We start from the raw sequence: 14,917 nt of genomic DNA on the forward strand, positions 1-14,917 counted from the left end.
ACTAATGGGTGAAATGCTGGCTGTCTACAGTGATCATAATTAGTAAGGTGATTTATCTGAATTTGTTTTAAATGATTTTTTTTGTTTGTTTCATTGGTTAATTGTTTTTATTGTTGATTTTCACTTGCAATAGTTAGATAAACGTGTTATTAGTTTTAATTTATGACGTTGATATTTTTAAGGTTTAAGTGTGTTTTGATTTTATGATAATGAATGAAAACAAACCGTTAGGGCTTAGGCTGAGTTTATCAGACGAGGTAGATCAACATTATCAGAATGAGTCAAACTTTCAAAATGGTATAACTGAAAATAGTGTAATTGAAAACGAGACCTCCTCCAGTCAGTTCTTAGATCCGTTACACGCTATAAATCAAGCTCTCGTTGATCTGGAACGCTTAGAAAATGAAATAACAACTGCTTTATTAGATGAAATCAACCAAATGAATGAACCCTTTAACCAAAACAACATCCCCTCTTTACCCAAACCCGAGCATATTCCTGTCTTAAACTCATCTGTGTCTCCAGACCCTTGATTCAAATACAAAATGCTCTCTCCGAGCTTGAAAATAATGCAATCCCTGCCTTAACCCCTCTACATCCTCGACCTATCAGACCCCCATTAACTCCCCCCTCATGGAGCAGGTAGCCAACACTCCTCCCTTGCAACAGCAAGGGGGCAGTGACTCAAAATATGACCCTGTGGCACCTCAAGCAAGAGTCATATCACGACATAGATTCTGTAATTATGAAATACGTCAGGTGTTGCGCTTTCCTTCTCCAACCAATGCAGAGGGTGTAGTGGATTATGCTCAGTTTTACAATGGTACACTGGAGCAGGTAGATGCGATTTTACAACAAGCCTTGTCACACAGGAGACCCCAAGATGTGGTGCAGTTGGAGCTAAGAGGTGAAAATCTCCGTAATAATGTATCAGTTATCTTACAGGATGGTGATGTTGACAATTTAGCAGGTTTTGAAAGACTTTTGCTTCGCATTGTACAATCCAATTGGACCATTATGACAGATGGTGATCTAGAACTGGTTCTCCAAGTGATCACCTGCCCTACAGGCGCGGGTAAAAGAGCAATGGTGGATAAAATGTTACAAAGCGAAATCAAAAAAAACAACGCTTTCTGTACATTGTAGAAAACGAGGGGAATCAGTTGTGTTTCGCCGTCTGTCTGGCTCATCTTCTACATCCCCTCCTCAACGATAGACAGGCTCTTGAATGCGGCAGAGAGATTCAAAACAAAGTGGGAATGGATGATCAGACACCTGTAGCCTTAAGCGACATCACGCGATTTGAACGTGCTTTGGACTGCAAAATTGTAGTGTTTTATAGAGGAGACGACGATAGGGCCCTCTGTAAATTCATGACCAAAAGCCCAAGACAGAGTAAAACCCTATTTTTGTTTCTCTTTCAGAACCACTACTATGGTATAAAAAATCTAAAGGCCTTTCTGGGTTCCCCATATCTGTGTGAGTACTGTTACACAGGGTACAACTGTGTGCTGAGTCACCGATGCCCTGCTCATTGTTCCGTTTGCTTGACCCTACCTGTAATCAGAAGGGGTTCCAGCCTATTGTGTGTAAAGAGTGTAACAGGACATGTCGTTCAGAATTCTGTCTGACAAAGCACAAAGAGCCTACAGAGAGGCCCAGAGCCAAAAAATTAGCCAGCACGTGCTCGTTGTACAAAAAATGTAACAAATGTGCACAGCTTTACTACTCAGCGATGAGTGGTGAAGGTAAACCACACACATGTCCTGGGGTGAAGTGTAAAATCTGTGGTGAGAATTTGACCTCTGACGTTACAGATAAGAGGAGATGCACCAATGCTACATCCAGACACTACCACCTGAAACAAAACACACAGAAAAATTGGTGTTTTATGATTTTGAAACATACGTCAATGAAAATGGCGTTCACATACCCTTTTTGGTGTGTACAAAAACGTTAGATGGCAAAACATGGAGCTCTCAAGGCAGAAATTGTGCCAACGAGTTTCTCATGCATTTCAGACGCCCTCTGTACAAAAATGCTGTGTTTATTGCTCACAATGCTCGAGGTTTTGACTCCTACCTACTCCTCAACGCCATGCTTGAACAAGCATTAAAACCCTCTTTGATTTTGCAAGGTTCAAAAGTCATCTGTATGACAGATCCTGATTTTAATCAAAAATACATTGACTCACTGTCCTTTCTTTCCATGCGTTTAGCCGATATGCCAAAAGCTCTCGGTTTTGATGACAGAATTAAAGGCTATTTTCCCCATAATTTTAGCTCACCTGCCCATTTGACCTACACAGGTCCCTACCCGGAGCCAAAAATGTACGGTACAGAACGCATGACTACGGTACAGCTGAAAGACTTTAACACCTGGTACGAGACGGCGCGCCGCGGTACATTTGATTTCATGAGAGAGGCCCGCCTCTATTGTGAAAACGATGTTGAGATTCTCGCAGAGGGATGCAAGCTGTTCAGAAAACAGTATATTGATGAAACAGCGGTTGACCCTTTTAGCCGTGCGACTATAGCATCTGCATGCATGAAAGTGTTTGTGACCAACTTCCTTCCTCCTAAAAGTTTGGCCATCCCCGACCCCGATAACTACACACGCCAGTTCAAAACGTATTCGAACGCAGGCATTCAGTGGTTGCATGGGTGGCAGCACCGAAAACATCTTCATTCAACATGCTTTAAATGAGGGGGAAAAACAACTAGGAAAATACTTTGTAGATGGTTTTGCAGAGATCCAAGGTGTGAAATATGTATGGGAGTTTCTGGGATGTTTTTTCCATGGCTGTCCGAGTTGTTTCAAAGCTCATGAGACCAATCCTTTGACCGGCTACCCTTTTGAGGAGTTGCATGCGAGGAGCGAGGAGAAATTACGTGAGTTACAGGCCATCCACAATGCTAAAGTGATTGTCATGAGAGAGCACACATGGACCGAGATGAAAAAATCACATCAGGGGTTAAAAGATTTTCTCAATCAGTATAAAGCTCCTCAACCTCTCTCACCCCGCGAAGCTTTGTATGGGGGTCGAACCTGTGCAGTAAAGTTGAGACACACTGCGGGTGCTAATGAAACGGTAGACTACTTTGATGTGACATCGCTGTATCCCTATGTCAACTGTAACTTTCCCTATCCTTTGGGGCACCCAAAAATAATCTACAAAGATTTCAAAGAACCCCAAAGCTACTTTGGAATAATCAGAGCCAAAATCTGTCCACCACAGGGTTTATTTTTTCCTGTTTTGCCATATAGAACTGCAGCTGGTAAACTTGTCTTCACACTCTGCCGAACGTGCGCTGAACTTAATTTTCAGGAGGGTCCATGTCAACACAGTGATGAGGACAGAGCGATGACAGGGGTCTGGGTCACTCCTGAATTTAACAAGGCCTTGGAGATGGGGTATCGGGTAGCTGAGATCACAGAGGTATGGCAATTTGATAGACAGAGCGACTCAATTTTTGTTCAGTACATGCACACTTTTCTGAAGGGTAAACAGGAAGCTTCAGGTTACCCCCCTGAAGCCAAAGATCAGGCAGCCCGAGAAAAGTACATCAAAGACTATCAGACCAATCAGGGTGTTTTGCTGGATGCGTCTAAAATTCATCCGAATCCTGCAAAAAGACAAGTCTCCAAATTATGTCTCAACACATTCTGGGGGAAATTTGCACAACGCTCGAATCAGACACAGACTAAACTAATCACTGACCCTGAAGAGTTTTTTAACTTTATGTTTTCTGGAAAATATAAAGTTAAATACTTTTCCTTTGTCAACGACAAAACAGCATTGTTGCAGTGGAGTTATGGTGAGCAATGTATTGCCCCTCCAAACAAGGTAGACAACGTCTTTATAGCTGCTTTCACCACAGCTTATGGGCGTCTAAAGTTGTACAGTTATTTGGAGCAGCTGCAGGAGAGGGTCTTGTATTATGATACAGACAGTATTATCTATGTCACAAAAGAGGGGGAGAGACGGCTTGACCTGGGTAATTACATGGGAGATTTGACTGATGAGTTAGATGGTGATAGCATAAAAGAATTTGCGGCCGCGGGTCCTAAAAGTTATGCATACCAGACTCGTAACAACAAAGTAGTACTTCGTGTAAAGGGTATCACTCAAACGCATGATTGTTGTGAACAAGTTAACTTTAACAGTGTCAAACAGTTGGTGGAGAATTATGTGCTAAACTCTGATGATGGGGGTGTCATTGAAACACCTCAGCACAATATTGTACGAGATAAAAGGGGGTTTTTCCTTAGAAACTCATCATTCCAGAAAAAGTTTAGAGTGGTGTATGACAAGAGACGGTTACTGAGCCAAGGTCAAACCCTGCCTTTTGGCTATTGAAGAAAAAAAAAATGTTTTCATCCAATGAAATTGAGTTTGACCCTAGACTAAGAACACCTTTCTCCTGTCAAATTGTGGGGCCAAGCGGGTCCGGTAAAACTTATTTTGTAAAGTCTGTGTTGGAATCCTGTAATCATGTCATCGACAACATGCCTAGTAATATTGTTTGGATTTTTACTTCTTATCAACCGATGTACACTGAACTGCAACAGAAGAATAAAAGATCAAATTTGTTGAAGGATTGCCTGATTCTTTTGACGATGAAATTCTATTCCCACCTGATCAAGATCATCTTATAATTTTGGATGATGTCATTTTCCAGGCCTCTGATCACCCTGAAGTTGTGAAAATTTTCACACAGTACAGGCACCACAAAAAAATGAGTGTCATCATGTTGACTCAAAATGTATTTCACCGTGGAAAGCACAGTAGGACAATTAGTTTAAATAGTAACTATTTGGTTTTGTTTAAAAACCCTCGAGATAGATTACAGATGAGTATATTAGCTCAACAAATATTTCCCGGACGAAAAGCCTTTTTCTTAGAAAGTTTTGAAGATGCTACCAAAGATCCTCACGGGTATTTAATCTTGGACCTCACACCTAGTTGCCCAGAAACTTACAGACTAAGATCAGGAGTACTACCCCACCAGTGGCCCGTTGTCTATCTTCCCAAATCAAAGTCCTGATCCAACATGTCAGCACGTTTAAAAAGGAATGCGCCTTTACTGAGGGCTTTATGTCACGCCACGCCTCAAAAGCGTAAAGATATTCTCAACAATTGCTCATCGGACTTTCTTCAGTCTTTGTGTGAACTCTCTTTGAATCTTTTAAAAGGAAACATTCCTATGACCTCAGCTCAATATAACAAACTCAAAAAACAAAAGAAAATTATAAGGTTGCTGGCTAATAAAAAAAAAAGTCTTAAAACCAAACATAAGGCTCTGACAAAACAGTCTGGAGGCTTTCTGTTACCTCTTCTTTCAACAATCCTTCCTGTCATTTTGGGAGGGCTAATTAATAGATAAATCATGAGTCAGAAAATGTTTTTGGTGACGCCTCAGCAACTAAACCGGCTGAATCATTCTGTACCATCTGCATCCAACGCTGAAATAATGAGACATACGGTAGAAAATGATTTGGATGAAAAAATGAGGGCAATACTAAACGAGGATGGTATGAACGCTTATGAAAAAATTAAGAAATACAATGCCCTGCTGCAAAGATACCTAGCTCTGGTCAAACAAGGAGAGAAGGAAGAACGCCACATTACTGTGACAGTAGCTAAAGATTCTGAGGCACTGAAGCAGCGAGTAGAAGGAGGAGAAGAAGAAGAAGAAGACAAGAAACTGGATGAAACAGCAAGGGAGGTTGTACAAAACTTGCCGGCTCGCTACCGTAACAATGCACAGTACATCATAAAGAAATTAACCAAGAGCCGAGGTGGGTGGACTCCCAGGGGAGAGTTTGTGTATAACGGAGATGTTGTGAAAGGTTCACACCTGCTAGACTTGTTTAAAAGTCTGACCGTGTCCCTTAAAAAATCCCAGCCTCCTAAGAGATGGACAGGTTTTTTGAATACTTCAGAACTCAACATCCCTTTATCAATGATGAGCAACCCTCAAGCTCGAGAGCAATATAGGCAGCTTCAAACGGTAGGACCCCGGGAAGATGAGGAGGAGGTGATGTCCCTGCCGATAAAGAGGGGAAGAAGGAAAAAGCAGACACCCCGTGCCCCTCGCAGGGATGGAGAGGATGATGAGACACCGCCCTTACTATTTAAGAAGGGAAGAAAACACAGACGAGCATCTTTAACCCCCCAGTGGGAAGAGGTGGACGCCTCGCCACCCTCAAGAAGAGAAAAAAGAAAGAAACTCACCCCCTTGCTCCACGATGGCTTAATTTGAACCCATAATAAAAACAATTCAAGCTAAAGTTATTGTCTCAAGATTCATCTTTATTTATAACTTGTAACAGTCTTTGAACATTTGTAAAGAACAAACTGTGTGGTGAAAAGATGCGGCTCTTTGTTGCCTCATACAACGTTGATATTTTTTCACAAAATTGGATACCATAGAATCATTTCTTGTAAAATCATCATGATACAAAGACAGCACATTCTCAAAAGATAGACCGCAGGCTCGATGACACAAATAGAACACACAATGCTGACCACATGTGGTAGACAGTGTATGCTGAAACTGATGTGTATGATATGAAATGGTTTCACAGCGTTTTTTTAAAAATTCCAAGATACTTTTGGGGTAATGTGAAAACTCTGGTGAGAATCCAAAAGAAGCTAGCTTTCTGACCTTCCTCAAGAGTGAGCGCCAGCCAGTGCTCCCCAGGATCGTGTGCAGGGTGGGTGTTAACTATCATATAAGCAGGTAGTCTAAAGGACTGTCTCAGTAAAGGTAACTGATCCGAAGCCCACACGCCACAAAAGGAATCTCATTCATGGTTTCATATTGCTTTAGTAATAGTCCACCAACACTTGTCGTTTTGAATTTATTTCCAGAATAGATTCGTAACACGCGTAAACAATGAGAGTTGTGGTATGAGGTAAGGGCACTCGGAATCTCATTTCAAGTCTTAAACTCCCATTGGAAATGGTTGACAAAGCGTCGCTGTCTTCACTGGCATTGAGGTTGAAAACAAACAAAGAGTAACCTTGCTGAAATTCTTCCCGGTTGATGCTCAGAGGTAAATCTTTTAGATGTCTCCCTGTGGCGGTAAACATATTATAAAATTCTCGGACAGACAACCCGTGGTTAAATTGAGGTTGGAAAGCTTTGGCTGGGACTTGTCTCCCGTCTTGACACAATGCCATGTATTCGACATCATTGTGTATAAAATTGAAGGGTGACAGGTCTCTCTTTCCTGTGAAGGCTTCGTGGTTTACCATGGCAATAACTAGATATTTAGGTAACGTTCCTAGGAAGAGATTTTCTTGGTTGCATATCCGTGAATTTGCGGGTATAGAATAGGTTTTGACATTCACACGGGATAAGGGGTAGAGGGCATTGCCCCTCATTAAGGCCGATGCATGACCTAATCGCACTGCTGGGGATACAGTGACTTTCTTAACAAACAGAGAAGCCCCCAGTATTTTTAATCTGTAAGTACTGGCAGCCCCAGCCATGAGAGAAAAGGCATCGCTAGCCCTGGTTAGCTTAATTCTTAAATCCACAGAGTTCAGGAGAAGCCTCTCGCTGAAAAAAATGTCACTATGAAGAGGGCCCAACAGGTGTACCTCCTTCGATTCTTCACTGAATTGAGCTCTCTGTACTAATCCTTTGTTTGGCCCATCATCTATCACCACTGAGTCCATAGACCCCGCTGTGTCTTTGTAAAATAATCCGGCGGTGAACTGGCTTTTTAGAGTATCTTCAGAATAGTTGAGCAGGGTTTCGATCATTGCTCTGTAGGGGTGCGTAGCGCTGGACTGTGAAATCAGTCTATCTCCCAAAATAACGTCGCATTGGCTGAAGATTGTATTTAGGGGATAATTGATGAGACCCACAGAGGCATCATCAGCCAGGTCTGATTCATCTGCATTCGTAATTTTCAAACGCAGGTGTAACAGGGTGTCGTTCAAATCCAAATATTTTTCCCCGTCACCGGGGATAAAGAATTCAACGGGACCTCCATCAGTAATGGCTGACAGAGGCATGACTTCTGTGTAAATCTTTTCATCGATGGAGAGCTGTGTCATAGGAGCTGAAAATAAATCCAATTCCCCCATAGTGCATTCGGCCGATTTGTGATGTAAAAGAGCCATCTTTTCTAAAATATATCAGAGGCCCTTCTGCTAGTGTGCTTCCTCTTGGTCTTACTTTTTCAACTGATCTTTTTCTTTTTGTATGCCCTGCTTTTACACGCCGCCCTGGCGGTCTCTTCCTTGCTCTTCGAGCCAACACCATCATGCTGCCTGATCCTTCTTGAACACCTTGGGCCGAGCGATCACCTAATTTACCAACGGCGTGGGTTATCACCTCTGAGGCTATGTTTTTAGCGGCTGATTTAAGATGAGGCTTAGCAATGGCAAAACCTCTTTTCATCAGCGGTGCGACAAAACGAAATAATTTTGAGAATATAGACCCTATGCCTCTCCCGTACATCACGGGAGCCCCGCTGAAACCAGGGAGAGCACCCCCTACTTGATTTTCATAGTAGCTCACAAAACGGTGAGGATCGCGGGTATGATGTATCATTTTGTCACAGAAGATGCAAAGTTTTTTGAAGGTCTAAAATGGAGTTTCACAATAGTCTTTCCAAAGGTAAACTTCACCGGTGTATTTTGATCCGTTTTAATCTCTATGTGAATGTTTTCAATGTGATTCTTGATCACTGGAAGGTAGCAGGGGGGATTAAAATATTGTGTGATGACGTCCCCGTATGTTCCTTGTATATCGATCGTTCTCAAGAGCGGAGCGTATGTATCGCCAACCAGCTGATGTCGAACCAGATCACTGTAGACATATAGATGGGACATACCAGCTTTTATATCTGCTGGGTAGGGTGCCATCCTCTGATTGAACTGTAACCATTTCCCCGGTTCAAACCCCAACATGTAAGCAACAGGAGGATAAAAACGGAGGTGAAATTGCCCCCCTGCCTGAAATTCAAATAAATATCGGAGCCAATTTTTCTAAGAAATGCATGCAGCTCGAGCCTGAGCTGTTCTATGTTGTGATAATATCCTCCCCTTGTCTTGTTAAAGAATTCTTTACCCGCATCCGTTTGTAACTTTTCAGGGCTCCGGCTGTCTTTTAAAATAGACTCAAATGCCTTAGAGACCTCCACCTCTTTCTTCAAGGGTCTAGCATATGCCCGTTTGGAAAAAACATCAATTACTGTTAATAAGTAATTAAAGCCATCATTGTGTTCAGCCAAAGCCTGCATATCGCAAAGATCCGCCTGAAACTGATTTAGGGGTCGTGGTACAAAAACTCTATCTCGCGGAGAGAGGCTTCGGCAGGTTCTCTCAGGTGAAAGACGAAAGGGAGACAGCGCTCCGCAAGTGAACATCAGGCGCTCTATGGATAGTAACCATGGCAACGGCTTCTGTTTGCTACACAGCCGTAGCCTTTTTAACTTAAATTAAAATTGTACATAGGCCAACTTTACCTGATAGGCCTGCATTTAGTTTTGCGGGGACGCTCTGCCATGTGAATTCCCTCCTGTTGATGTCCTGATAACTATTTAGAACCTGGAAACTCACAAACAGTGAGGATCAGTCTCTTCCAATGATTTGTGCTTCGCGTTTCGTACAAAAAGTTCAAGACAATTCAACTTCGGCAGCTTACATAAAAACGAGTTAACATATATATATACACACATATATACACACACACACACACACATATATATATATATATATATATATATATATATATATATATATATATATATATATATATATATATTAGGGATGCACCAATACCAATACCAGTACTCAGGTCTCGACCCGATACAGCGCTCATGTACTCGTACTCGTACTTGTAGAATTACTCAGATACAACAGCACTCGATACCCTTTACGACAACGTGACCTTTCGCGTGAGCTAACGTTAACGTCTCCTCAGATGAGCAGGTAACGTCGGAAGAGAAGCAATGTCAGCCGTTTGGAGATTCTTTACTATAAGTGACGATGACAAAACTAGAGCAGACTGCAAAATATGCTCTCCTAAATTGTCGAGAGGAGGGGTGAAAAATAGCTCCTTTAACACAAGCAATTTGATTAAACATCTAAAGAACCAACATACCACAGAGTTCAAGGAGTTTGCTAATGCTAGCAGCGGGAAACTACGACAACCAACGTTGGAGCAAACGCTGGAGAAGAGAGAGAAAATGCCCAGAGACAACCCACGGGCGGTAAAAATAACAGAAGCTCTTACCCAGTTCATTGCTCTTGATGACCAGCCGTTGTCAGTTGTAAATAATATTGGCTTTCGTCGTCTTCTTAGCGTACTTGAGCCAAAGTATGAAATTCCCAGCACACATCACAGACACTGCATTACCGAAGCTGCATGACTTTGTAAAAAAGCATATCAGCAACCTGTTGCAGGACATCTCGGCTTCACCACTGATATTTGGCCTAGCAGCGTCAGCCCAATGTCTCTCATCAGTTTAACTGCGCAGTGGATTGATGGAGAATTTACTGCACAGTCGTTCTACAAGCAAAGCACTTTCGGGGTTCGCACACTGGCCAAGCCATAGCAGGTGCGTTTGATGATATGCTCCAGGCGTGGGGCATTCCGAAAAGCTCTGTTCACGTTGTGCTTCGGGACACTGCCAAAAACATGATAAAGGCTATGAGTGATGTTGGTCTCCATAGCCTGCCATGTGCCGCTCACACCATCCAGCTGGTTGTCAACGAGGGCCTTTTAGCTCAGCGAAGTGTTGCTGATGCGGTGGCAGTCGGACGTAGAATAGTTGGACATTTTCAACATTCTGCCTTAGCCTACTCCCGCCTGGAAGACATTCAGATGCAGCTCAACATGCCAATAAGGGCAGAAACGGGCATCGAGCAGAAGCGGGCTGTGGGAATATTTGGGTCAGAATATGAACTCCCAGACAATTTCACCGCTCACCAGTGGGCGCTTTTAGAAAGGACTTTATCTGTTCTTGCTCCGTTTGAGGAGTTAACCAGAAAAAGTGAGCTCCTTTGATGCTTTGGCTTCAGATGTGATACCTGCGGTCACTGTGCTTCAGAAACTTTTGACCAAAGAAACAGACGAGGACCATGGCATCAAAACAATGAAGGGAACCTTGTTTGCAGCCGTCAAGAGACGCTTCACGGACACGGAAAAAAACCCGCTCTACTGCATTGGAACAGTATCCGAGGTAAAGTGTGTGCGTGAGTGTGATGATCATGTGATGAGAGAATGATATCAACCTAAATAATCAATTAAATTTATTACGATATTTTTCGACATTCAGTTACTATTTCAAACGAGCTTGTCTGCCAACGTCAAAAATATAATTCTCTGATTTAGGTATAAAGATCGTTTTTTTTCAAACAAAAACACTGCCACAGAGGCCAAAGAGATGGTGATGCAGGAGATACAGGAGATGCAGAATGTGTCTGGAGGACAAACAGGAAGATCTGGGGGAACCACCTGCAAGAAAGATACGCAAGGCCCAGGCCAGCAGCACTCTGGACAGTGTGTTTGATGAGATAGCAGATGCGCAAGCATCGACATCACTGAGCACTGCACCTGTGGGTGCTGCCATTCAGTTAGAGACATACCTTGGAGAGAACACAACTTCTCGGGAAGACAAACCACTTCAGTATTGGAGCGTTAACAAAGTGCGGTTTCCCACACTGGCCCAAATGTCACGCAGATACCTCTCAGCCCATGCGTGTCACATATTGTGGATGAAAACAGAAACAGGCTCACAGCTGATAATGCAGAGAAGCTTCTTTTCATCAAAAAGAACCTGCCCCTCACTTTTCCAAAAAAGGCTTAATCCTCACAGACAGCACTTACATATGAAAACATACAGTGTCCTTTCATTTGTTCTTCAACAGTTTGTATGTTTAGTTATTCTGAAATTAACTGTGTCCCAAGTTAAATTTGTGTGAAATGAGTAGCAGACATCGCCATGTTTCTTCAGGAAAAGTTGAATGTTAAAGATGTATTTGTTACAGTCAGGTGAGAAGAAAACATGCATATATATATTTGTATACACACACACACATATATATATATATATATATATATATATATATATATATATATATATATATGTGTGTATGTATATCAAGTTTTCATTGGATTATTGTGAATGGGCTCAAAACTCACTCAGAAATGATGCACACCTCTGTTTTCTCTCTTGCTTGCATCAGCCACTCTTCTGCTTTTAATGTGAGGACACCGGGTCGGATTCAGCTCTGTGCGTGCTTCCGACCCTCTCAGACTACAGCAACAACACCTGAGTTTCCAGTATATAGTGTGAAGCTGTCTCCCTGCCTGTCTATTGCCGCTGTCACGCTGCCTTTTTTCCAGGGGGATTGAGCCAATATACGCTTGCTGCGCCGAATGAAGTAACGTTAACAGAGCCGGTGTTGATCTGCCTCTGAGACGGGAACGTTGAAGTAACATGCTGGTGTTCCTGCGTTTATTACAGGATTTCTGTGTGAAAGTGGTTGTGTTTCGGATTATGCTCGCTCATGAGTTCAAGCGAACACGTGTACAAGCACACACCTAGTTGCAATCTTAGATCTTATCCCGCTCAGTAAACTGCATTTAAGGGATAGGTGTCATTTACATTGTGGACAATGGGGACATGTCCCACCACGTTTTGAGAGGATAATTTGTTATATAGTTTCTGAAAAATAGCTTACCAAGAAATGTGCACGAATGCTGTGAGTAAGCTTTATTTGCACAATAAGAAAACATGCAATGCAATTTAAATATTGAAGAAACACATGTGCATTGTCCAAAAAAGTTACAAGCTGCTGATTACTGCATTATATTCCATTATACTTTTATATTTTGAATTATTGTCTGCCAAATTAATTTGTTTCCCTTTATATAAAGACATTTCCACCATAAATTGGTGCAGAAAATTTCTCCGGAATGCAGGAAATTAAGAGGTTATTGCTCAAAATCTTTTGGGGGAGGACCCCCAGACCCTCCACCCATATATTTCATCAACAAATATTTCTTCAAAATGCTGTGAAAATATCTTCTTATTTATATCTTCTATTCTTCGTCTTGTTCTCCTGACCATAGTTTTTCATCACACCCCTAATCTCAAACCTTTTTGTTCCACCACCGGTCTGCTACATCTTCCTTTGCACTGACTGTGTATAACTGAGCAAGTTTTTGTGTTTGGACTTCTCTGTGCCTGTGTTCACCCTGGTTTCATTCAGAAATAACATTAAAAGGTCATAAAGCTTTAGTTAGAAATGACCTTGTGAGAAGAAGGATACAGAACATCTGTGAGTCTTTGATGTTGCCTACTGCTGTTCTACTCTATTCTAGTAAAGTTATGTCATTTTATTCATTTTCTGTTTGGATTACTTGTGTGTTGAAATACGCTGCACTTTTAGGTATTTTGCTTAATTTTTTTTGAATGAATGGACAAAAGCAGAAACATCCAGAAGTAACATTAAAATATGATGAACACCTTGTAAAATTGTCTATTTTGGTTCAGGAATTTTTTTTGACAATGACTGCAGATAATCAGTCAGATAATTGAGGATTTTGTCCACATTACATTTCAACTAAATCATATAGGTAGTATGATCCACTAACTGATTGCTAAATTCAGTTATTAATGTTTTTTGTTTCTGATGTGCTCTGTGTTACAGTGATACAGAGTCAGAATGACTGTGGAGTGACTTACACTTCTACTGAGATCTGTGCCTTCAAAGGATCAACTGTGGCCATGAGCTGCACCTACAGATACCCATCCAGAATAAATGGCAACGATACTACAGTTGAGAAAACATTCTGGTTTAAAGGTGATAAAATTGTGGATCTGAAAACAAAGTCAGAGTATTCAGGTCGTGTGGAGTATAGCTGTTATAAGAACCACTGCACTCTGAGAGTCACAGACCTGAGAGAGAGCGACTCAGCTGAGTACAAGTTCAGGTTCATAACAAACCAACCAGGTGGGACATATACTGGTTCACCTGGAGTCACTCTGTCTGTTACAGGTAACATTTTATCTGAATATTTATTAATTTAGTTTCATGTGTTCAACACCTTATGAAGGTTACTCACATCTCTATTTGATTGTGTGTATGTTGACAGTTCAATCTAAAATTAAGATTTTTGTCCCTTATTCAGATCTCCAGGTGCAGGTGAGCAGATTACAGGTCTATGAGTCTTATAACTGGGCAGAGCTGAAGTGTCACAGCAGTTGTCTTCCACCTGGTCATCCTTCCTACATCTGGTACAAGAATGGACAGAACATTTCAGAAGGAACATCTTATTCAGCCTCCTTTTATCCTGCAGACAGTTTTTCCTGTGCTATAGGAGGATATGAGGAGTCCCGCTCTCCTTCAGTGTGTGAGTTTACATCCAGTCTTCCACTGACATGACACCATCTGGTGGAGCCTTTAACCTATTGTACTGCACATTAACTGCAAGTAACTCAGTGGTATTTGGTGATTCATTGTAGAACTGGATGAAAACCAAATCATTTCCCCATGAGATTGTAGACATGTTGCCTAATTAGTTTTTATTCCCTGTCTTCACTGTAATATAAAACTCAGAATGTACTGATGTCTTGATTGATTGATTGATGTTTAACCACTAGAGGTCATCAGTAGACATGGTGGTGTCTAAAGACACTGAACCTGGATCATTTGCTTGGTCTCCTGTCTTCAGCACTGCCGGACTCTTTATGTCTGTGATGTTTATGTGCTTTAGGTTTAGAACATCCTTCTATTTTGGTATATTTAACATGTACCTTAGGTGAACCCCCTTATACACACACACTACAGAAGCTGCAGCCTAACAAATGAATGAAAGAGAATGATGAAGGAAACTTCTTAAAGGACATAAAGATTACCACTCTCCTTCAGTCCATTGCTTCA

At 41.7% G+C, this 14,917-nt stretch overlaps 1 pseudogene; it reads left to right on the forward strand.

Annotated features, from left to right (window-relative positions):
• LOC119892337 overlaps positions 1-14,917 on the forward strand; it is a 73,570-nt pseudogene that overhangs the window by 4,416 nt on the left and 54,237 nt on the right.

Source organism: Micropterus salmoides, unplaced genomic scaffold (assembly GCF_014851395.1).
Source record: "Micropterus salmoides isolate LMB-PRFRI ecotype aquatic unplaced genomic scaffold, ASM1485139v1 Ms_hic_scaffold_1, whole genome shotgun sequence".
Taxonomy (NCBI): domain Eukaryota; kingdom Metazoa; phylum Chordata; class Actinopteri; order Centrarchiformes; family Centrarchidae; genus Micropterus; species Micropterus salmoides.